General features: G+C 55.6%; 1 protein-coding gene across 6 annotated transcripts in view; it reads right to left on the bottom strand.

Annotated features, from left to right (window-relative positions):
* Positions 1–24,672, bottom strand: part of HIVEP3 (HIVEP zinc finger 3) — a 459,199-nt gene that overhangs the window by 117,197 nt on the left and 317,330 nt on the right. For 4 of the 6 annotated variants that reach the window (XM_038557696.1, XM_038557695.1, XM_038557699.1 and 1 more), the window contains one exon: positions 19,297–19,365. The exons of 1 other annotated variant lie outside the window; for it this stretch is intronic. The gene's annotated coding sequence lies outside the window, so the exon portion shown is untranslated. Of the gene's footprint in view, positions 1–8,112; positions 8,193–19,296; positions 19,366–24,672 lie in introns of those variants that run through there. One more of the 6 variants, XM_038557700.1, reaches the window with a different exon arrangement.

Raw genomic sequence — 24,672 nt, 5'->3', positions numbered from 1 at the left:
GGCTCCTCCTCTATTTCAGGGTAACACCAAATGCTCACATGCCAAGGCGACATGTGGAGTGACTTGAGCCTTCTGGAAACCCCGAAGAGACCAAGTGGCCCAGGCAGGCGAAGTTATGTCGCTCTGCAGTTGTGCGGTGAGCCTGGACCAGTCACCTGCTCTGGGCTCAGAGGTTCTCAGCCAGGGGGGCCACCGGAGACCCACCTAAACTAGCTCACTTGTTTTGTGAATGGGGAATCCCAGCCAGAAGGGAGCAAACCTCAGAATCCCTTGGCCCCAGGCTCTTCCCTTCAATCCAGAAGACACCCTTCCCTGGCCGTAAATGTTTTCCACCCTAAAAGAAAACCAGATTCGCAATAATAGGCCCTTCCCATTCTCTGATTCTGTTCTCACTACCTGGCACCACTTCTTCCCAGCCATTACTCACTACGATTCATACAGTCACATGATACAGCTCTACAGATAAAACTAGGTTTCCATCTGTCTGCTATAGCATCAAGTGAAAATGAGCCGGTGAACTTTCATCACGTGTAAAGGGCACGCTTGGTAGAGCCTAAAATATAGGTCATACTGTGTACTAGAAACTCATTTGGGGGCAGTCTCCAGCGGAGATGCCTCCAAGAGAACATGATGCCACACCTCGGGTTATACTTTCACCTCTTCTCGCACAGGCCACTCTAGGTAGCACACCTGGGGTACAAATAACAGCAGGGACTCAATTACTTAATGACCTTTGAGGTTTTTCCTCAATAACCTTGAGGAGGCCAGCTAGCCGGAACATACGTGGATTTATTCATTTATTTTTGCTTTGGAATAATGTCATATTGACAGAAAAGTTGCAAAGATAGGGGAGAGTTCACATATACCCTTCACCCACTGTTCTTTAATGTTGACATCTTACATAACCGAGGCACATCTGTCAAAGCGCAGACAGTGCTATCAGCACACCACCATTAACTAAACTACAGGCTTTATTCAGCTTTCACCAGCTCTTCCACTGATGTCCATTTTCTGTTCCAGGATCCAACCCAGGATCCCATACTGCATTTTAGCCATCTACATCTTCTCCGTCTCTGGATTTATTTAGTTTGCAAGAAACAGTGTCCTCTACTGCATGCAAGGTGGGATGCTGGGTGCCAAGCTGCCCTGTAAGGAGACCCATGGCATCTGATGGGCAGTGGAGTCCGGGTTTGGGTGTCCACTCTACCCCTCACTTGGAATATGGTCCTGGGTTTGTCACTTCATATACAAGAGTCTTCCGAGGCCCCATCTGCAACACGGAAGTGATTCCTTCTACCTTGAAGGAAGGCATTCTGAGGCAGTCTATGCGGACAGGCATTTCGAAGGCCTAAAGCCCAATTCACTGAGAGCCCCAGCCGGCTCACTGTTATTCTTATTATTAGCGTTGCTATAACAACAATCACGAATTAAATTCGGTATCCTGTATCTAAAGGGGGATAGCTCTGAGTCTGAGCTGCCTGGCTGAGCTGACCACCTGAGCTTCAAAGAAGATCTTTCCATAAGGCCCCCACGTATACCACAGAGAAACAAAATTCTTCTTAAATTAGTCTGTTCAGTTCCACATTTCCTGCGTGGCTTTGCTCACGTGTCACCTTCTCAGTGATAATTTCCCTGAGCCTCCTACAAAGTCCCCTGATCCCTCTCCCTGGCATTCTCTGGCTTCTAACCCTACCTTGTTTTCCTCTATGGCACTTACCCCATTTGGCATTATTACACATTTATGTGCTCCTTTGTTCACTGTATGCCTCCCTCTGCTGGTTTATAAGCTCCAGGAGAGCACTGGCTGCTATCTGTTTTGGCCACTGCTGTATCTTTGGGCCTAGAACAGTGCCTGATACTTGGAAAGTGTTCAACAGATATTTGGTACATGAACAACTGGATGCTCAGTTTTACGCTGCATCTCTTGCATCCATCCTGATAACCCGAAAACAAACTCTTCTAATCCAAATGTACCATTTAATTCAAATAAGAGAAAAGCCACTTGGGAAGCAGATGGCTTTGAGGCTTCTAAGCCTTCTTTAAAAAAAGGGGGGGGGGGATAATGCCTTTCTTTTTAATTTAATTTAATGCCATTAATACCCCTTCACTTGCCTCCTGTCCCATGAGCAGCTCTGGCAGTTAGAACCCACAGTCTCCTCCTCATCCAGAGTCGGTCTGCTGGCTTCTCTGCACAATCAGTTCCAGCAGAGCCCAGGCTGGAAAAAGTTGGTGAAATCCTCACACCCAGCCAACCTACTCCATTACTGTGGCCACTCAGCACTTGTACATCAAAGGCCTGCAGACCTCTCAGAGCAGGAAGAAAGCCAGGGGATCCTGCAGACTGGCCTTGGGGAGGACACTAAGGTCCAGAGAAGGGAGACGGAACTGGCAAATGACACACGGTGGCCTAGCGGCGGGTCCCGGACAGAATCCAGGATTGCCGGCTCTGCCCCCTGGTTCCCGATCCTTCTTGGGCTGGACCCACTCTCCCATGCCCACTTTCACCAAGGAGCATGCGCTTATTTCCTTGAGTTCCTATCTGGCTGTCTGCCCACCTGTGCCCATTCTTGGGTACCTGATGAGTTTGGGTGGCAATAGGTGGAGGTGAATCTTCAAAAGCAGCAACACAGAGGACAGTAGAGCCAAATGGAGAGGAAATGGGGGTCACATTTGTTGAGAGCCAGATACTCTTTCATCATTTCACCTAACACTCATAGTGCCCTGCAACAAAGGTGTCATAACCACATTATACAGTGAGGGAAAGGAAACAGAGAAGTTTAAAAATACAGCAAATCACACAGCAAGTGCGTAGCAGAGCCAGCGGCAGAGTGGAGTTCCTCCTGGTTCCTAAGCCCTTGCGCTCTCCCCAGCGGTTCTAGTAGAGACCCTCACACTTAGCACTCCAGAGACAGGTAGGTCCTTAAAACAACAGACTATTCTTCTGGAAAAGTAGCCAGAATAATCCCGTTCTGGAGATGCGGAAAACAGTATCTAGAGAGGAAATGCAACTTGTCTGTGCCCACGTGGCTAGTGAGCGGTGGGATCCACCAGGCTCCGAGATTCTTGAGGAAGCAGCCTCTCTCCTAGTGCTCTGCCCAGAGCTGAGCCCACAGAAGGACACAATCCACTGGTGGTGAACAAACGCGTGAATGATAGAGTAGGTTAGAAGCGCACCTCCTGCATCTCCCACAAGCCAGGTGTTTCCCCCCAGCTGCCCCGTACACGGGCGTCGGGGATGGGAGGGCCCGCTGATGTGGGGGGAGCACAAACCTCACTCCCCCTCTCTGAGCCAATGGATCTGTCAGAGGCATGGAAAGTGCTGCTGTCCCTGGTCCCCACTCGGCCCTCAGCTCTCCCCCAGAGCTGGAGCTCCGCAATGCAGAGGAGCGGAAAGAGGGCCGAGCCGGGGATGCTTCAGCCCAAGGACTGGTGTTTACGACCTGGAGTGTACCCTCTTTTCAAAAGTCTGCTGTTTGGAGCAAACTGGCCCATTTTTTATTGAGCCATGTAGTAGCCAATTCACAAATACTGTAGTTGTTTTATCATTATCATGCATGTTTTATATTAACCACCGACACTACTGGTTGCTGTGCACCTGCTACATGCCAGACACACACATCTCCTAAGATGCCTGACGCAGGTGGATTCCTATCCTCCATGCGGCCACCCTGTAGGTCAGTGTTAGTGTTCTCATATTACAGAATAGGAAACTGAGGCTTAGGAGAGGTAAAGGGACTTGGCTGAAGAACATGCCAGATAGGACAGACTTGGGTCTGTCACCCTCCCACCATGCAGCTGGTGTGGGCCTGGGACAGGGAGGTTAGAGTCACAGCTAAGGACGTAGGAACTAGAGGCTGTGCCTGCCAGACTTCCGGGGCACTCAGGTGGCTGGGCTCCTCATCCCCAGGCTGAACTTCGAGCACCAGGGCTTCTCCACATGCCCACATGCCATCCTGAGACGCTCTGAATCATTTGGGGTGGGACCTGGAAGTCTTCCTTTAAAAACTGTCAGGTGACAGCAAAGGATGCCCTTGGTGAAGAACCCTGTTCTCAGTCCTCGGGGGCGGCGGGGGGTGAGTGGAGCATTTTCTCACATCTGTACCCTCTTCCAGAGGGTTCCAAAATGTTTCTTATGAAATCCAAAGAATTTCATGGTTTACAAAGAGTAGTTCAGAAGCTGAGACCTTACAATTCTCAGATTTTCAAGAGAGCGACAATAATTCTGATCATCCACAAGTGAGGTGTAAAGGTGTGTCTTTATTCACCATGACAACTGCTCCCAAACAGCGTGCTGTTTATGAAAAGGACTTTGGAGCCCAAAGTCCTGACTTTGAGTCTTAGGTCTGCCCTTTACTAGCTGTGCAACTCCAGGCAAATGCATTCAACAAAATAGTCATGCAGCCATCAGCTCTGGGCCGGGAAGAGTGAAGATACAAGTGGACCAGAAAAGCCACCACAATCTCTCTTAGCTCACAGTTCCTCATCTGTAAAAATGGGAACCAACAGGTACTAAGTGCCTATGACAACATGTGAGGCCCTGGACCCTCTGGTTCTCTCTTCACTCTCCCAAGGGCCTCAGGAGGCAGGGTCTCCTATATTCTGCTTTGCAGCTGAGGAAGCAGAGATTCAGGGGCCGGGTCAGCGGCTTGGATGAGCCTGCAGTGGCCGTGTGGTGGTGACAGAGCTTTCTCCCCACCCTAGCACACCCCCCTCGGCCGGCCCTCCCCCCCTTGGCAGATTAGCCCACAGAGTGCGCGGGATAATAGGAGAGAGTGCTCTGCAGCCGATCAGGAACTGCACAGATGTATGACATCATGGTTATTAATAATGGAAGCGGCGCAACTAATTCACGATCCCTCCAGATGGACCACCTGAATTGTTGTGAACCTCCTGCAAACAGAGCATCAAATTTTATCACGGTAGAGCTGGCAGGGGCCTTAGGAGTCCAACCCTCTCCTCATTTATAGGGTTTAGAGGTAGACAAGAAGGGAGGGCAGCTCCCCGAGAGCCCAGAGGCAGCCCTGCCCCCATAGCCCAGGACTCGCCAAGTTTGGCTTTAGTGATGGAGCCACTGAAATCAGGCACCAGCCACCACCCTCTCCAAGGGGTGTCGGTAAGGGACACGGCATGAGCTGCAAGTGCGGCGTCCCCACGGGCCCTGAGCCCAGCTCCTTCATGCTGCAGGGCCTTGAACCTGCTGTTCTTCTGCTCCGAATACTCCTTCCCCAAATCTCTGCATGGCTGTCACCTTTTCATCATTCAGATCTCGGCATAAATGTCAACTCCTCACCAGCGGACTCCCTGGGCCCCATCTTTAGCTTCACCCATTGCTCCCTAACCATCACACTTCCATGGTGTGTGTCACTGTTTAGCCTTCTCTTGTCCATTACTATTCATTCTCTCACCCACCCCCCAACCCACCCCCGGCGGAATGTGGGCTCCAGGAACAGAGGATTCAGTGGTTTTCCGTGCTGTAATCCCTAGAAAGGTGCCCGAGACCCAGCAGGCACTTAGCAAACACGCTCATGAGTCCCCCTGGATGTTGGTCTGGGTCACAGCCACCCTAGCAGCCAGCAGTCCCTTGCTCGCTCCCTCATTCAATAAATGCTTATTGAATCCCCTCCTCGGTGCCAGGCATTCTGCTGGGAGCTGGGGATTCCAATCAAACAAATGACACAAAATCCTTGCCCTAACAGAGCTGTGATGGTTGATTAAAACAAACAAGACAGAAGCCAGAGCTGTCAGTCACGTCACATGTGACCAAATGATAGCTGACCAGAAAAAAGAGAAAAAAGGTGGGGGGATCAGTATGGCAAAGATGGGAAAAATGAAACAACTCTGGGGAAATGCAAACATCAGATGGGCTCTGCAAGGGCTTCCTATATGCTCAGTACTCCTCCCGAGGAGCTGGTGCCAGGCACTCCCACCAGCTCTGGGGAGGTGGGGACCAGGGGACATGCCCATTGCTACAGGTGCCTCTGAGCTGCAGCCTGGAGCACCACAGGATGGATGTGTGTGAAAGTGTGTATAACGGTGGAGGTGTGTGTGTACAGAAGCAGGTGAGTGAGAGTGTGCATATGGAGGAGCATGTGTGTAGGTGTGGGATATGAGTGTGAATGAGCACACCGGGTCGAGTGTGAGCACATTTGTGCACAGGGAGAGAGGGATTTGTGTTTATAAATTGATATGTGAGTGTGTAGGAGTGTGTGTGTGTGTGTGTGTCTACGAGGTCTCTGCTTCCATGACTCTTTACCAAAGGTTCTACACCTTTACACACTAAAGTCCCCAAAACAAATGACACACAGTAGCGACCCAATGACCATTTGATTCATTCAACAATAAATCATTTAAATCTTTATGTTTGTCTAGTACATCCTGCAGAGTGTCCACACAAAGCAACAAAACTGGCTCCAGAAGAGAATGATCAACTTCTGGATATAACTGAAGGGGGGTGAGAGCACTGGATGAGGAGTCTGGGTTCTGGTCCCTGTTTTACCACTATCTTGGGATGCTGTTTAAGTTGTGTGACCTCAGAGGGGCCACTGAACTTCTCTGAGCTTCTATCTGCTCTTCATTCAAGAAGGCAATTACAACTTAGCTCTCGAAGTTTGGTTGCAGGTCTGCAGCACCACAGCATCACCGCTGGTAGCCCCAGAAGCACTGTTTCCTAGGACAGGAAGCACGTGGAACTTGAAAGGGCTCTGGGGTCAACAGGGGAAATGCTGGCCTTGACAATGTCAACCAGGTTCTTTTATTGCAGTACTTCTCAGAACCTTTAATTTGCCAATATGGATGGTAATTGTCCAGCGGGGGACCAAGAGCTTGCAGAATCTGCCAGACTTGTTAGAACACAGAAACCTTTACTCACCACACAGCTTTCAGAACTAATGCTCCACAGAACATGCTTTGGGGGCTCCGATAGCAGGCACACAGGACACTTATTAGAGCCCCCTTTCTTGCAGATGACTGAACAGAAATGGCACTCCATCTCCCTAAATCACAGAGCAGAGCCATGGCAAATGCCAGCCCAGAATCATCCAAACCATGGCAAGCGGCATGTGCACAGGGCTTTTAGATCTACAAAACATTTTTATTTACATGATCTCAGTTCTCCCCGACAATATTCACGTGTGGACCTTCCTACCCCTCCCCAGTTTGCAAATGATAAAATGCAGCTGAAAGAAATGAAAGAACCTGCCCAGAGCCACTAAGTGATGGGCTCAGAACTTGACTTGACCCGTTTGCACTGTGTCCTTGATCAAAAACCATCAATGAAGACATTATGGGCTTTTTTTTTTTTTTTTTTTTTTTTTTTTTTTTTTTATGGATAAGCCATTGTAGCCACTGAGCGGAGCCCCCTGCAAGATGCAGCGGCTGACCCCACCTGCACCTGTTCTGCAGCCGCCGCCGCCGCCGCCGCCGGCACTCCGGGCACCCTGCACTGGCGGCGGGGAGGGGAGGGGAGGGTGCTCAGAGAGATGCCCGTGGAGTAGGAGCTGCTCTGGAAACACCCCGGCTGTGAGGCTGGGAGTAGCTCCCTGCCAGTCACCACACCCTCCCCACCATGCCAGGGACACCCCCGCCCCCCCGGCTGTACCCCTTGTGCCAGGTGCCATTCTGCAGGGTGAAGGGAGCGGGGGGGGGGGGGGGGGGCGGGCAGAGCCAGAGCTACGTTGTTTAACTCACTCCCCAGAAGCCCGGGAGCACCGGCTGAAACTGCCACCGCCTCCAGGGGGAGGGCGGCCGGGCTGCCAAAGCCCCTCCGCAGGCCCCCCTCCCCGGGCGCCGGGTCCCCCGGGAGCGCCCGGCCCGAGAGGCGTGGCGGGGTGAGGGGCTGCCCCGGGCTGGGGGGCGCTGTGCCAGGCGCGAGTGTGCGAGGGACGCGGGAAGGCGGGAACGCCTGTGTCACCCCAGGGCGGTCGGAGAAGTAGCGTCCGGGAGGCGCAGGCGGGAGCGCGTGCAGCGGCGCTCGGAGTCCCCGCGGTCCCGGAGGCGCCCGCCCCGCGCCCAGCCCCGTGCCAGCGGCGCCCGGGGAGGCGCCCGCGGAGGTGCCCGGGGAGGGGGCCGGGGAGGCGCCCGCGGAGGCGCCCGGGGAGGGGGCTCGCTGCTTACCTGCCGGGCGGGGGCCGCCCTCCGCTGCTCCGGGCTGGGCTGCGCGGGGCTGCGCCCGGCCTCCGCGGCTCGGCAGCGCCCGCTCGCTCGGCTCCGCCCGGCTCGGCTCCGCCCGGCGGTGCCCCGGGCGCTCGCAGGCGGCCCACGCGGCGCGGGGTGGGCGCGGGGCGGGCTGGCGGGCGGGCGCGGCTCCGGGCCGCCCCGCGGCCGCTTGGAAGCTCCTTATTTGGGCAGTGATGTCAGGGGAAGTCGCAGCGCCCGGACCACCCACTTCTTTCCATTCACTCCCCAGAGTTTCCTGCCGCCCGGCCCGGGGGACCCCGGCGCCCGCCCTCGGGGCGCCCCGCTGCCCGGTCCCGCGCCGCTCGGGGTCCCGCGGGCCGGGGGGGGCGGGTCTGCGCGGGGAATCCCCGGGCCGGGCGGCGCGGGGTCTGCGGACAGGCCGTGCCCTCGGGCGCCGCCCCTCCCTCCCTCCGCGCCCGCCCCGGCCCGCGCTGTCATTTCCTCCCGGGCCCTCCGGGAGGGCGGCCAGGGAAGCCCCGCGGACCCTCGGCCGCACCCCGCCCGGCGGGCGCCCATCGCCGTCCCCGAGGTGCGCGCTCCCCGCCCGGCGCCCCGGGGCCGCCCGCTGCCCTCCCGAGGCGGGAACACGCGCGCGGGGCTCCAGCCCTGGGGAGCCGGTGCGGGGCACCCCGGGCTTCCCGACCCTGACTTTGCCCTCAATCACTCGGATCCAGGCTCTGGCCAGCCCCACTCGGCCCCCCCACCCCCCAGGGAGCACAGTGGCTGGAAGGGGGGCGCCTGGACACCCCTCGGGAGCCGCGTTTGCACACTGGCTGGAGCGGGCGGGGGGGGGCGCCTGGACACCCCTTGGGATCTGCGTTTGCCACATGCGCCCCCTGAGGCTCAGCCGAGTCAGGTGATCTGCCCGCCGCGCGGACCCCAGGTCTGGCTGCCTCTAGCCAAGCTGCTTCGGGCCAGGAACAGCCTCAGGAGGGCCCAGGGACTGGGGCCTAAGCCAGGACTACAGCAGGGCGACCTCAGTGCCCAGGGTGCCACCTGAGGGAGGCATCCTCAGGTCCTGACAGCTCAAGGACCCACAAGGTGACAGGCCATTACTCTGACCAGGGAGGCCTGCAAGAAGGCCCCAGGAGGCCCTGCCCATCAAAGGGAGTGGGTTCCCCCTGCCCAGAGGCCACCTGGGTCCAGGGGACATAGTGACCCCGGGGGATTTCTGTGCCTTCTCCATACAACAGCACCCAGCAGAGGTTCCACCCTCCTTCCAAAGGCAGCTTGAGCAAGCAAACCCCTTCCAGACCACCAGCTTCACTGGAGGGAGCCCCGACTCCCAAAGGGGCACCACACTCCTAGGTTCTGGCAGGGGTGGGGGAGCTGGGGGGCAGCGGGGAAGCCATAGCTCCAGGGCTCGCAGGGTGAGAAGGGAGGGGGGATGGCGGCTGGACACAGTCACATGCACAACTGCACACCTGCCGCCAGTCGCCAAGCCTCCCAGCTGTGCTGGTGTGCGCCACCACCCCAGTGTTCCCCATCTTCCATCAGCTCCCAGAGCCTGATCTCAGCTGTAATTGGGTTCTCCCCTCTTCCCACAGGGAAGGACCGCACTCCCCAACCTGGAATGTAAGGCCCGGCAGCTCAGCGCCGCCGTGACTTGCCCAGTGCCCCGCCCCCACCCACCCGCTCTCCAACCTTGCACCAGTTTTCAGTCCTTGGGGTCTGCACAGACTTTCCTTCTGCCCGAGATGTGGTCTCCCCTCTTCCTGCTGCCCTTCACACCCTGAATCGAGTCTGCCCTCCATACAGGTCCCTCCCTCCTCCCTTGATTAGGGCAACAGGGACACGGTGCCCCCTGGGTCAGGTCCCTGTCCATCACTCCACTCCTGCCCAGTCTCCACTGTCCTGCTTTTCACTCCTGCATTTCTGGTGGGAACAACTCCAGGTGGGAGAAAGTGGATGTCCTGTCATGATTCATATGCCCCGAGGGGTGACTTTTCGTCACTTGTGCAAAGGCTCAGATGACAGCCTTGCTCCTGCGCCGTGATGAGCACCCTCCCCCGGCTCTGAGGAGTGGCCCTGCCCCACTGGAACCTCCCAGTGGATTCAGTCACCTTCCTGTGCGGCCACAGGCAGCTCAATGCTTCCTGCCTCTAGAGATGCACCCATCTCCCCAAACAGCAGTCCGCTGGGAGCGCTCTCTCCTCTCTCCAGCTTGGGAACAACAAAGAACTTCCATCTTGGTTCTTCTCTCCTGCCAAGACTGACAAGTTCACAAATGTTTGTTAAATGAATGAAAGGTCTTCCGGGGCAGATTGAAAGACAAAAATATGAGAAGGGGCAGGATGATCCAACAAAGAATTGTGGCTGAGGTGCAGGGGTGCAGGCTAGGGGCTGGGGTAGAGGGTGGGCTTCGTGGCCAGACTGGACTGGCTGCTCTGGAGGCCGAGCCAGGGTGCCATCAATAGAGTGGCTGCCCTGCTGGAGCTCTTTCCTTGGATTGCTCCTTTGTTCCAACTTTCTGTGGCTTGGGATTTGTCTCCCCACTCCAGACTCATTCCTGTGCAGCCCCATCCAGGCAGCCTGGGATGTCCCTACCCCAGTCCCCCAACATGCCATCCTGAGCTGGCCTTAGCAAGGTGGAGAAGGGAGGCAGGAAGGTGTCATGTAAGGAGCACTTTCACAGTGCCAGACATAGTCACACTGGCTCCATCCATCTGTGGCCATTCTCCAGCCTGGAAATCCTCATCCAGCTTCTCCCACAACTAAAGCCACCTACCCCCACCTGGAGACTTAGCTCCCATCCCAGTTCTGGTAAATTCTCACCAGAGACCAAAAAGGTGTTCAGGCCTCTAGCCACAGGGCTCAGGATGCAGGATGGGGGCAGACAGCCCTGCTTCAAAGCTAGCAACTGAGCCCAACTCCTCTCTGTGAGCCACCACACCTCCCCTGGGGCCTGGGGCACCTTTCCCATCCTGTAGCTGGATGGATCCCAGGTTAGAAGGCAGGTGGTACCAGGTGCCAGTTTCTTCCTATCAGCCTATCCCCAGCATCTAACTGGGCCAGGTCTTGAGAAATTTCCAGAGCTTGGCCCTGGGGGCCTTCTCACATTCCTTCATTCCTCACACATGAATCAGGCCCCTTCCCTGTTATGGGAACATACAACTCACAAACCTGTGTTGTAGGAGTTCCATCCAAGGATGGAGACTGGCGGGTAGATGGATCGTCCCCATAAGAACTTGCTAAATGCTACATTGCTATTTGCCAAGCTGGGGCCGAGGTGGGGGGCACACAAGGTGGGAGATAAGATTCATTCCACGTCTGGGGCTATAATTCAGGGAGGCTGTGGCCCAGGTATCCCAGGTTAGATCGCTGACTGCTTATTTCCATGGAAGTGCTACACACACACACACACACACACACACACACACCCTGGGCTTGGTTCTGCTGTAAAGTCAACATCACTCTGTAGAGACTTCACAAGCTAGAAGAGATTATAGCAGAGGGCAGGCTTGGCATCTGATCTGTCCTCTAGGAGGCTGTCTCTCTGCGAAAGGTCGTTTCCAGCTCCTAACAACCAAATTACAGACACGGTTTGAGAGCACCTGTCATTGCTAAGGAGCCGGGGACTGCCATGGTGTTCTTGGGAAAGCTTTCCAAGTGGGGTTGAGCAATCCGCCCTGTGGGCCCTCCAGGTGACTGATGCTTAAGTCTTATACCTACTTACCAGCCATCCCCTCTCCAACACCCTGTCCCCTGTGGCTACACTCTTCTGGACTCAGATGCTTTGAGTCATTCTACTGTTTGTGTGTGCACAGTGTGCACAGGCGGCGGGTGCTCTCTCCATAGGTCACACGAAACATCAGTCCTCACTTCTCACGGAGGCAGCCACCTCTCTCCTAGTAAAGAGACCTACGGACTCTTACAGTTCACAAAGATCACCCTCTGGGGTCCCAGGCTGAGGTCCCAGCCTCCACCTCTCTCCCCAGCCTGGGGGCTGTGTTTCCAGCTTCCTGCCTCAGTGGGGGCACTCACGTCGTCCCTGACCTGATGCTGTGGGTAACAGAGGGGCCCTTAGAGCTACGCGGACCTGGGTTCAGATCCCGGCCCTATGCTTCCTCTGTGACCTTGGGCATAGTACGTATGTCACTGACCTTGACTTCTTCATCTCAAAGGGCTGCAGTAAAGCTTTGAAAAGCGACTGCAGTAGAGCCCTTGATGGAGTATCCAGCACCCAGTAGGTGCTCAATAAACAACAGTAATAGTTATTCTGTTTGCACACTGTGACCTAGAATCCTGCTCCTCCCATACTGTTTGCCTTCACCAACAGGGGCACCCAGCACCCCAAGATTGAAGCCAGAATCCCTTCCCCATGCCTACTGTCCACGCCAGGTCACCACCATCTCCCGGTTACGGCAGCCTTCTCCCTGGTGCCCTGCCCACCCCTCCCACCAGTCCACTCTCCACACAGGTGGAACTCCCTAGGACAAAGTCAAGTGGGTCCCTGCCCAGCCGAACTACCCTGTGTATTAATGCCTTTTATAACTGCACCTCAGTTTACCTGTCCCAGCCTCCCGCCCTCTGTACCATCCCTGTCTGCCCTCTGCTCCCACCATACAGAATTGCTCATTGCTTCTGAACCTGCCAAGTGCATTTTGCACATGCAGTTCCCTGTGCTATTCCCGTCACTCCTATCTGCTTGGCTGGCTCCCATTCAGCCTTCCAGGTCAGCTCAGAGGCCACTTCCCTTACGGAGGCCTCTCTGTTCTCCAGGTGGCAGTGGCTACTTCCCTCTCAGTGAACCTCCAGCACTTGGTACACACTGTCTGGCACGTGCCCAATGACATGTAGTCATCTTGTTGCTCTCTCTGTCGCCCCTTTTATGTTCTGCAGCTCTGTCCCCAACCACATTTTACTCAGGGCCAGGAATGTCACGGGTATTCAGGGCAGGCCAAGGACCCCTCTGGCCATCCTATCCAGTAAATGACTATAGAGGGCAGCCACCCTCAAGCCCATCGACTTTGTTTTCCCCAAATGACAAAAGCATCCTCTTTTCCTACACTTCAGACTGACCCTTTGGCCCAGCCTGAGCCCTGCATCTGCCTCATTCTGGCTTTTCAGCAGCATTTCGGGGGACTCCGTGGGGCCCAGGTGGGGAGGGCGGGGCCTTTGGTTCCAGGAAATCAGAAGATTAGTCAAGTCACACACTCTCCTGGCAGCTATGAGAACAGGTTTTCCCCAAGCCAAGGGACTGACTTGCAAGATCATCAATAACAATAAATATTTACTCTGCACATGGCTTTGACTTGCCAACGGGAGGTGCCGAAGTAGTGCATCAACTTCTAAGGCCTGGATAGAGACAGTCTGGGTGCAGGTCCTGACTCTGACGCTGACTAGCCACTGAACCCTGCTTAGCCTCAGTTTTCACAGCTATAAAATGGGAGGAGAACAGCTCTCAGGGAAGGATTGCAAAGATGAAATGGGAGCTGATGAAATTACAGGAGAAAATACATTTTAAGTATCAAGAGCAGAAGCTGGCAGCAGACACTCAGTAAAGGAACCCCCCCTTCCACTCAGGCTCTTTGGGGGATACTTTGATGCATAAAACTTAGTCTTTGGCAGTAGCTCATAAAGTTGGGGGAGAGAATTTCACCATAGCCCCATAAACACAGAGACAAGGTAAACAGTAACCGGTAAGACAAGAGAGAGTTTTGGGAGCAGCGAGGGGGAGAGGGGAATTCTGGGACGGCCTGAAAGCCCTCTCCCCTTGTGTGACTTGTATCCAACAGTGACTGCGGCCGCCCCTGAGGCCAGCCTGGTGCAAGGGGTGGCGGGGCGGGCAGTGGGCAGTCGGGAAGAGATCCCAAAGCCGGACCGGTGAGGCACGATGGAGCCTGTGCCCCTCACAGTCTGGTTCCAGAGAGGATCCGAACCCTTGGGAGATAACTACAATAACACACAGCACAGAACATACCAGAAGGGGACATGAATGTGGGACGGGGTGGAAGGCCTTTTAAAGCCTCCATCATCCAACACCAACAAAGAAATCTGGAAATGGTCTTGCTTCAGCCCTCGGAAGCAAGGCTCACTACTTTAGGTTCACTACCCCCCCGCCCCCCTCCCCCGCAGCCTTTCTGACCTCCCAGGGCCCTAGGTGAGGCCTCCAACCTCCATCCTTCAGCCTTGACGTCCTCCTGCAGGGTGGGCCCGGCCTGAGTGACGGCCACCAAGTTCCCTACACACAGTATGAATTTTCACGTTCCACGCCTTTGCTCATGCTGCACCCTCTACCTTCTGTGCTCTCACGTCTCCTCTTCCTGCACCCACCCTTCCCTTCAGCTCCCCTATTAACTCTCCTTGACTATGTCGTGAACTCACCCTGCAAGCTCTCCTTCAAATGCCTTGTTTTTCTTACTTTTTCCCAACCAACCCACCCTCTCAGTAGAATTAAAAGCTCCCTTTCCAATGTTCCTTGCTTTGCATACGTCACCAGAGCTCTTAGCATGGTATAGTAGGGTATCCGTGTCTGATGCCCCCACTAGGTTGGGAGAGCACCGAGGCTCTGTGCCTGACACCTAGTAGTTGCTCCACATCCAGGGCACCTGGAAGGCCTTCTCCTGTATTTCCCACAGCTGAGGAGTATAGCAGCCTCTGTCACTCTGCCCAGAATTGCAGATAAAGTCCTCAGTGATCCCTTCAGAGCTCCAGGCACTTAACATTGTCGTGCTCCCTCCATCCTGGAAATCTGCCCCCAAGCCTTCCTGCTGATTTCCAACCTGCCCCTCAACCCTGCCCTGAATCTGATGAGACGAGAATCCCGGCTATGTCCTGGGGCACCTGGTGGGCACCACTTAGAGAGGGCTGGGTCAGAGGAGCTAGGGATAAGTGGCCGTGTCCTCAAGGGTGGTGGGCTGAAAGAGCCCCAGGGACCTGGGGAGGGAAAGGCAGGCACATGGATTCAGTAGCTGGCTCTGAGCTTGGAGGTAAAGGATCAACAGCAGTCTGGGGGTGGGGAGGAGGGTGTGATGGTTAATTTTATGTGTCAGATTGGCTGGGGCACAGGAGGCTCAGATATTTGGCCACACATTTTTCTGGGTGTGTCTCTGAGGGTATTTCTGGATGAGATTAGCATTCAAATCTGTAGACTGAGTCAAGCAGTGATGGGCCTCACCCAGTCCATAGAAGACCTGAATAGAACAAAAAGGCAAAGTAAGAGGTAACTCCTTAGCGTGACAATGCTGAGACACTGGTTTTCTTCCAGCCTTTGGTCTCAGACTGAAACACCAACTGTCTTTGAGTTGCAAGGCTGCTGGCTTCCAGCCTGGAACTTGTACCATTGGCTCCACTGGTTCTCAGCCCTTTTTCCCGCTGGTTCTGTTCCTCTAGAGAACCCTGCCTCGTTACAGACAACTGGCGTACAAATTCCATGGACCTCAGGAGGGGCCCACAGTCCTTATTCAGAGGCCTACTGGTGCAGCGGCTCTCCAGAATGGGTAGACATTCCCCATCTCCTGGCATCTGGAGTTGACCGCACTCACCTGGAGAAGCTCACTGCAGATAGACGCTACCTGTCGCCCCTCCATGGGCCCCCAGCACCCAACAGGTGCTCAGTAATGCTGACTGAACAAATAAATACCTCATACTTATCTGGGTAGCCCTATATAGTATGGGGCACAATCTCAGCCTCATTTCCAAGGCTCTGAGATAGGCAGGACAGGGCCAGCAGCCCCGGTGCCACATGAGCAGGTGGTCCAAAGAGGACCTAGAGCCAGTCCTGACAGCAGGGACCCTCCTCTGGAAGGGCTGAGGAAGGATGCCGCCCTGGGTCCAGGGGCCTCTGCCTTGCCCAAATCCATACAATCTCACGTGAACGTTCAGTGAGCACCTACTACAGGCCAGGTCCTGTTCTGGGGACTCGGAGTAAGTACATTAGTGAACAAAATGGACAAGAACGCCTGCTCCCCTGGACCTTACACTCTAGAAGGAAAAGACAAACAATAAACCAGACATGGAATAAATAAGTGAGTTATATAACATGTCAGCCGGAAGTATATGCTTGCAGAAAGCACAGAAAGAACAGAGGAGGGAGATCAGGAACCAGGGGTGGGAGGCGGGTCACAAATTTAAACAGGGGAGTTAGAGGAAGCTGTGTGGAGAAGGTGGCACTTGAGCGATGGCTTGGAGCAGGTGAAGTACTGAGTCGTGCAGCTACTGCGGTGGGGGGAACCTTCGCGGGCAAAAGGAACAGTCAGAGCAAAGGCCCTGGGGCGAGACTGCGTCGGGCATTTTAATTACTCGGCGCCTCACAGGCCATTGTGAGCAGTGCAGCCCAGGAGAACTAAATGAAGGTGAGGGCCGTGGGCCTGGCCCCCGCAGCAGGCCTCGGAGGCATACCCTCCCTCTTCTCGGAGAGCAGGCTCCAGCTTGGGCAAGCGACGAGAGGGGCAGAGGATCCCCGGCGCAGGAGAGGGCAGCAGACAGAGAAGAGGCAGCGAGAGATTTTCCTTGATTACCACCCTCCTCAGCTTCTGCTGGACACCCCGAAACTCCCACCTGTATCATTCCCGGGGACCAGCCTCCTTGCTGCCTGACTTCGGAGGTGGGCTGCACACCTGCTGGGACGCTCGCTGCTGGGGATGATGCTGGACGGGTTGTTTAACCTTCCACGGGAAGCCTTCAATGCCTACAGACCCAGCTCTTGAGGGCTGGGTGGAGGCGGGAGTTGGGTGGGGTGGGGGCTCTCGGGGGATTTGCAGGAATGAATCAGAGAAGGAGCTGGAAAGCGCTACAGGTAGACTGTGGAGGAGCTCGGGCACCTCCACTGGGCCTCTGCGGGGAGGCAAGGGCCCCCTCTGCCTCTGCCACACAACGGCAGGTGTAAGAAGCAGATCCGTTCCGCAGCCTAGATGAAGTTGCAGTCAGCAGCCTAATTTTAGACTGGGCATCTGCTCTTCCGTCCCAGAGACTCGGCTCTGTCTGGGATTCACTCCGTCTGCAACTGCCAGAGAAACCAATCCTGTTCCACGGGTGCAGGCCCTGGCGGTACCCACATCAGAGCTGGCCCCGGGGCCCCCGCCACGGGGAGGCCCCTAGGAGCTGTGCTACAGCAGGACATCTGCCTCCTCCTCACGGGGCTCCTGTCTCACATCCAACGGCCGTGGGTTCCTGGGGGTGCCAGCTTTGGTTTCCATTCTGCTTCCCCCAAAGCTGGGGGAGCAAATGTGGGTCTGCCTCCACCAGCACGGGAGGGCCCATTGGATGGGAATGGCTCTTGGCCATCCCCGCGCGCCCAGCTCTCACCCCAGAGGAGTAGAGCCCAGGAGGACCAGGCCTAGGAAGGCACCCAGGAAGGGTCTGCTGTCCCCAAGTCTCCCCAGTGCAGGTGACTTTTTGAGTTGGACTTTGAAGGCTGGGTAGGTGTTTATTAGTGGAAAGGGCCACTGGGGTGGGGTGGAGGGTGGGGTGTTCCACCTGAAGGAACAAAAGCCCGCAAGAGCTCTGGATGTTTGGGAATGCCTGAAGGCAAGCGGGGGAGGGAGGTGCAAGGGGGTGAGCCACCTGTGTGTCAGGGTTGTTGGGCCCTAACTCTGAGCCAGACTTGGGCTTATGCCCCCAGTGGGAGAGCCTGTGACGGGCTTTGGAGCGCACTCCCCCTATGGGTAAGTATGGGGGCTCCCAGGTACAAAATCCAGGCCCCTCAAATCCGGGGGAACCATCTTCCTTGTCCCCTCTGTCCGTGTCCCATCTGGCCCCGCGGGGCCCGCCTCCACTTCCCTGGCACACTCAGGGCAGTACCAACCACAGGGCCCCCTCCCAGACCCCCACCTGAGCACCGGGCCACGCGTCTCCTGACGTCACACCCACCCTCCTGGCCACTGGGGTCACTGCTCCATCCTTGCCTCAGTTCCCAGTCCCACGGGCAGGATCCTTCACTACTCTGGACTCAACCTTTCCAGCTGGTGCCGCCAACTCAAGAGCCCTTGAGAATGACCCCACGGTCCACCTTGGCCTCCTCTTCCTCCCTCGGCACCGCCCTGTGGTGACCAGGAAGGTTCTGGCTTGTGGAAGGTGAGCTCTCGAGGTTATGGGCTTTCTACATCCCCTTGCTTGGGTCCTCCAGCGCCTCTTTGCGATGTTTATCATTTATCCCTTTCTACAGGTGACAGATCAGGAGTTTGCTGAGGTTAACTGGAGGCTGGTCACCCAGCAGGAAGTGGTGGAGCTGGGGGATGGACCCCCATCTGTCTGTCTTTCTTCCTCTCCCCCTACCCCTGAGGGCGGGGCCTGAACAGCTGGTCCAGAGCAGAGGCAGGCGGTCAAGCCCTCTGGCCAGTTTTGGTGGGTCGGGGAGACCTGGAGGGCGAGACAGCCCTCACCCGGGATCCCTACCTTGACGCCCTCCAGAAAGAAGGAGTTAAAAGCTTATGTAAAGAGATTTGCAAATAGATCCTACAAAACAACATTTGGATGATTTAAGTGTTAAGGAATCAGAACCATATGGATTAAATGTCCCTGACGTTACGTATGGTTTTAAAAATTAGAAGGAAATGTACTGGGAACACATACACGTATAAAATATGTAAGGCCAGACCGCATTTCTAGCTTTGTGGACATGGAGTTATTTGAAAAACACGACACAGCATTCACCCAGCTTCTCCCAGGCTGGCCCTCCTCTCCCCTCCCCTCCCCAGGCCCTGTCTTCTCCCCACACCAAACAGGGCTCAGCTCCCTCCCCAGGGACCCAGCCTGAGAAAGAGACTTCCCAGAACAGCAGGCCTGATGCTCTAACCACAGGACCACTGGAGCCAAACATCTGGGTCGGGAATGGCTGGGGTTTCCCCGGGGGCCAGACGGGGTGGTGGTCGCAGGTGGAGACGGGGTGGTGGTCGCAGGTGGAGGGAGCCACTGGGAATGTCCCAGAGGCCTGGAAGGGCTCTAAGAGGAGACGCTGAGACACTGTGGGGAGGCAGGCGTTCCAGGTGTAGTGCTTTCGGTTCCTAATTGCTTCTGTACCTCGCTCAATTCTTCTGGCAACCGTGGTGGGAAAGAGTCATCACCCCCACTTCACAGGAGGGGAAACCGAGGCTCGGGGTGGGGGTGGGGGCTGGGAGCCCTGGATGGCTAGCAGACAAGGCACCAGACCACAGCCTGGGCTCCCTGTCACTCACTCACCCGGGGCTGCTCACACTGCACCTCCATGCTTTGAAGCAAACCAAAACCGTGAGTCCACGTCCAGTTTAACTGAGCATTAAAAAAAAAAAAAAAAAATTATTTAAAAAAAAAGGCTGGGTTAGCTCCTCAAAGCTGGTGTATCTGGCACAGTGTTTTTGAGGACTCCCTACATCCCAGTAAATCGGGTTTGGTCGCGGCTGCAAATTGCATGTGGCGCTGGGTCGGAGGGGAGGGTATATAGTGGTTGGTTCTGGAAAAGGTAAACTATCAGAAGCCACCTGGTCAAATCCTGGTGCGGAGGAGAGGAGACAGGAACATGGGGGGGGGGGCAGGGGCATGGCACCTCCCCGACCCTCACCTGGCCCCTGCAGAAGGTGGCTTTGCTTCTCCTCTGCAGAGAAGGACACCCAGGGGTGGGCAGCAGATGCAACATCCCCACAGACACACAGCTGCATCCCGATCCAGGCCCCTCCGACACCGGGACCCCCCAGACGTTCCCCAAAGCTGGCCCCGGCTTAAGCAGAAGCAGGCCCTCCAGGAGCACTGAAGGCCCCCAGGTATAGGCCCAGCTCGGCATCAGGGGGGCGGCCACCGTGTCTGTCCCCTGCGGCCAGTGCAGGGCCAGACGTGGGTTCAGTGGGTTCAACGATCGGTAAACAGATGGGTGGGTGGAGGAAGGGGGCACCCCCCGCCCCGTGCTCCGTTCCTCACGCAGGACACAAGGATGCAGGACACAAGGGGAGGCCTTGAGGCTGACGGTCCGAGGGGACACATGCTCACAGCCCGTGCGGACTCCGGGGAGGCTGAGTTTGAGGCCGGGGTATCCTAAGGACATGGAACTCCCAGGGCAGGAAAGGAAAACCGGTATCAGGCGGGGGGTGGGGGGGTGGGGGAGTGGGGGGAGGGGGCTGCAGAGAGGGCAGGAGCCTCCTCCCTAAGCTGGACCCACGCCCCCTCCAAAAGGTGGCAGCAGATCCGATGCTGACGGGCTTCTCGAGACAGCCTCTTGACGTCCTGCAGTCGGCCGGCCCGGGGTAGAGACCTGCCCCTGGGCCCAGCCCCAGCCCCGCCGAGCAGCGCCCTGGCCCGCCGCCTCCCTCAGGGTCGGACCGCCCGGCCGTGCAGAGGCCCCCCGCCCCCGGCGCCCCCTCCTCTAGCACACTGGCTTCTTGCAGTTCGGGGGCTGAGTAGCCTGGGACCCCCTGTGAGACTTCTCATGCACAGAACCCACTGCCCCCCGGCGCCCCTGCTCCCTCATGAGCACCCCAAGTGATCCCTAGTCTCGGCTTTCATCCGCGTGCCCACAAGCCTCAGGCTGTCCCACTTAAGTCTTCTCAGTGACTTCCTTCCGCTCTTGAGACAGAGACCTCGAGTGGTCCCCATGGCCACAGTGCCCCCCACACCGCGCCCCGTCTCATGTCCGCACCGCTCCACCTGGGGCACAAGGGTATATTTTCAGCCTTCTTTGCCCCAGGGCCTTTGCACACGCCGTGTCCTTTGCTGGGAATTCTTTTTCTGGACAACTCCTCTTTCCTAGTTAACTCCTCTCCAAACTTTCATTTCATTTTGCATGTCGCCTCCTCAAGGAAGCTCTCACTGGCCCCTGGTTAAACCTGAACACACTCTGCATACTCTCTGTACACCTGTATACACCGTCTCTGCACACTGTACACTCACTGCACATTCTCTGTACACAGTCTGTATATCCTCTTATACCTGTATACACTCTCTGTATACACTCTGTATACCTGTACACACTCTCCCTGTACACTCTCCAAATACCTGTACACTCCCTCTGCACACTCTCTGTATGCCCGTGCACTCTGTATACATGTGCATATACTCTCTTTGCATATATATGTACGTACTCTGCATACTTTCTGTATACCTGTGCATACAGTCTCTGCATACCTGTGTACACTCTCTGCATGCTGTGCACACTCCCTCTGCACACTCTCTGTATACCTGTGGACGCTCTCTCCATGCTGTGCCCACTCCCTCTGCACACTCTCTGTATACCTGTGCACATTCCCTCCGCACACTCTCTGTATACCTGTGAACACTCTGCACACTCTATACCTGTGAACACACTCTCTGCACACTCTCTGTATACCTGTGCACATTCCCTCTGCACACTCTGTATACCTGTGGACACTGTCTCTATACCACATACTTCATCTTTAGGGCCCCCAAAGTATCAACATTTGTAAGTTCTTTTCATTTGTGTGCTGTTTTTGTCTGAGGACTAGCTTCCTCACTGAAATAGAAACCCCATGATTAGGGTGACCTGTATGTCTCCCTCACCACTGAATCCCCAGATCCTGCCACAGTGGCTGCTGGCCCCCAGGCTTTTCTCTGCACTCCCCAGGATACCTGGAGTGAGGCAGAAGATGGCTGCGGGTGTCACTGTGATCTCAATCTCCTCCCCCACCAGGGTGAGGTGGAAAAACACGGGACTCAGACTCCAGGCTCAGGTGTCTCCAGAATTCATTGTAAGAGCATGACAAGGTCACATAATGCTGCTGAGCCTCAGTTTCTGAATCTGTAAGATTGAAAGGATGTGCCAATATAGAATGACTTACATTTTGATTTATTATAGACCAAACTATTTCTTCTAGTCCTAGAGTCTGGGCAGAACTGCTTTCTATCTATCCAGGATCCTCTCTTCCCTTTCTTCTGGTAAGAGTTCCTTGGGGACTGTCGTCCCCAGCTCCAATCATGATTATGGCACAGGTTTCCATCATAGGACCCCCTTTAACCTGCCTGTGGCCACCTGTTTGGCTAAACACTGTAGTCCACTGGGCCAGGAGCCATCATGGGACCTATGATGGGCTCAGCGGAGAACCTCCCTGGGCTTCTGCTCACTTTAACAGCTGAAAGGAAAGGTTGCTTTACTAGCCGGGATGGTGAAGGCCAGGAGCCATCAGGGGCCCATGACCTTTCTCCACTCCCTACAGCTACTGTGTCACGTTGTACGGCAGAAAAAGCCCAAAAGAGCCCAGGGGCTCTTTTGCCTGTATCTGTTCTGTCCCAGTCTTGTGAGACCAAGGTCAACAAGAAAGTGTAAAAATAAAACACGTACGGAAAGTAAGAGTCTGATGACTTGATGACATTGTATCACTTCCTGGATTTAGCCATGCCTGACGTCCACTCACTCATCCATCCCAGTAAAACGAGGCCATAAGACAAAGCTCAATCGCTCCTCCTCGCCCTCACCCTCTCTTTTCTCAAACCAGGTAGAATTCAGTTTCTGTCCCCTGCATTTGAAAGAATGCTGTCCACTCCATCCATGTCCAAAGTTATCCCATAGTACTACATAGACAATCTCTTGGAAGGGAGTAGTAAGAAAAACAAGCATCCATGGGGATCCCTGCTTACTCAAACACGCCTCACGGTGTGTCCTGCTAATCCTCGTGACAAGAGTAGCCAATGATAGAGAAAGACATTGGAGTGATGGAAGATAAGGAACACTACGGTAGGGTGTTAATGACCTGCGTTCGAATCCAGGCTCGGCCATACACTAGCTGTGCGATGTTGAGCTGGTTTCTTAGCTTCTCTGGGCTTACCCTCCTCTATAAAATGGGCTGGCAATGTCTACCTCAAAGGTTGCCATGAGGAATCATGAGACGAACCAAGCAAAAGAGCCTAGACTGCTGTTCCGGGCTACGAAAGCCTTGATAATCATCTGCTGAGCCTGTCAGATCTAGAAGTCCTTTCTAGATAGTCCATGGGTCTTATTTCTAAGAATGGGTGCTGCCCATGGGTACAAAAGGAGAGAAATGTGTGAGAACCTCCGGGCACGTGACATTGGCTATTGGTTCCAGGTCAGCAGTGACATGAGGTTGGCTGACGGGTTTGCTTCCCCACATGTTGGCAGTCAGGTGCGTTCCCAGGGATGGCAGCTCCATCTGAGTGGTGACAGGTCACCGAGCGAGGAGCCTGTTTAGGGTTCCCAGAAGGGCCTAAGACGCTTCTACTCTCCCCTGGACAGTGTTGAAAGGATGGGCCAGGACTCCCCAAAGGCTGAACTTGACCCGAGTCCCCGTCTAATGTGTTCTTGGCTTCGCCGGGGTGAGGGCAGGGTGTGCCCCTCTGCGCTGGCCGGCCTGGGAAGTCGGACAGACTATGTTGCCTTCCAAAGAGCAATTCTGAAAACTGCTACTCAGAATAAATATTTTGGTTGCATTTTGCGATGTGGCTGTGGGGGAGATTTCCATTGAGTGTGGTTTGCAAGGCGATTCTCCTCTGTTGTTTACTCCCTGCGATCCCCACAGCCTGTTCCTGGCAGGCATCTGTGTCTGCTGCACTCCTGGGCCATTGGGACCTGGATGCTCTGCTCTGGAGAGGCTGGGCCGGCGGCCCTTCATGGGGGCCTGATGGTGACGATGCATTAGGCAGCTGGCCACCGGAGCCCTCACTCCCCAGCTCAACGTTGCCCTCCTTCGCCAGTCCCCGCCAAGCCTGGCACTCTCTTAGGAACCTCATTCCCACCAACTAGGGGAAACTGTAATTAGCTGAGCTGCTCTAGGCCAGGGGCTTGGAATTCCTGTGGGCCTAGAGATGTGGCCTTGTCCATTTCCTCTTCCCAGGGTGGCCCCCTGCTCCTGCTCCTTTCCACCCACTCACCTCTCCCTGAAGCCACAACCACACAGCAGGCCCTGTGCAGTCGGAGCCAGACCACTGTCTCCCACCCATCCCCCCCCGCCCCATCCAAACACCCTCTGGAGAGAAACCCTAGCCCCAGGGGCCTGAGCATAGCATGTTTCTTGGTTACGGTGACTGTGACTGCTGCCCCACCCCTTCGAGGCCAGGTTCCGAGGGCTGCCAAGGCTCTGGATGCCAGGCTTCGTGCTTGCTCAGATTGTGACAACCCTTGGCCAGCCAAGAGCCCATCCTTAATCTCAAAGACGAGGTAGGTAGAGGTGGGGGCATCACGCTTCCGAGCCAGCTCACCCGAGAGCTTTCCCTGCTCCCCGCTCCCCACTGCCATGGCCAGATTTCCAGGGAAAGATGGATTCATACGATCAGGGTCTGTCAATCAAGACAGAGAAAGGACCGGAGGGAGTGGTGTTTCCAGGCATGGGGGCAGGTGTTTGCAGCGTGGGACCCGTGGCCCAGGGAGGAGACGGCCCGCCAGGGATGGACCACAGGGATCCTGGCCAGGGGACCTCACATTGTGCCTGAGCATCTGGAATGTTAAAGACCCTTGTCGTGGAGGGGGGCCTCGCGGTGGTGTGAATATTGTTCTTTCTTCTATCTTTTTCACCTCCCCGAAGCCACCCCCCACCCACTCGCTCGACATGCATCCCATTCTGGTGGGTTAGGACCCACCAGTTACCATGATGAGGGCCTTCTGGGACCCCACCCCACTTTGTG

Source organism: Canis lupus, chromosome 15, assembly GCF_011100685.1.
Source record: "Canis lupus familiaris isolate Mischka breed German Shepherd chromosome 15, alternate assembly UU_Cfam_GSD_1.0, whole genome shotgun sequence".
Taxonomy (NCBI): Eukaryota; Metazoa; Chordata; class Mammalia; order Carnivora; family Canidae; genus Canis; species Canis lupus.
The sequence above is the reverse complement of the archived record's forward strand: the minus strand, read 5'-3'. Positions and strand labels throughout refer to the sequence as shown.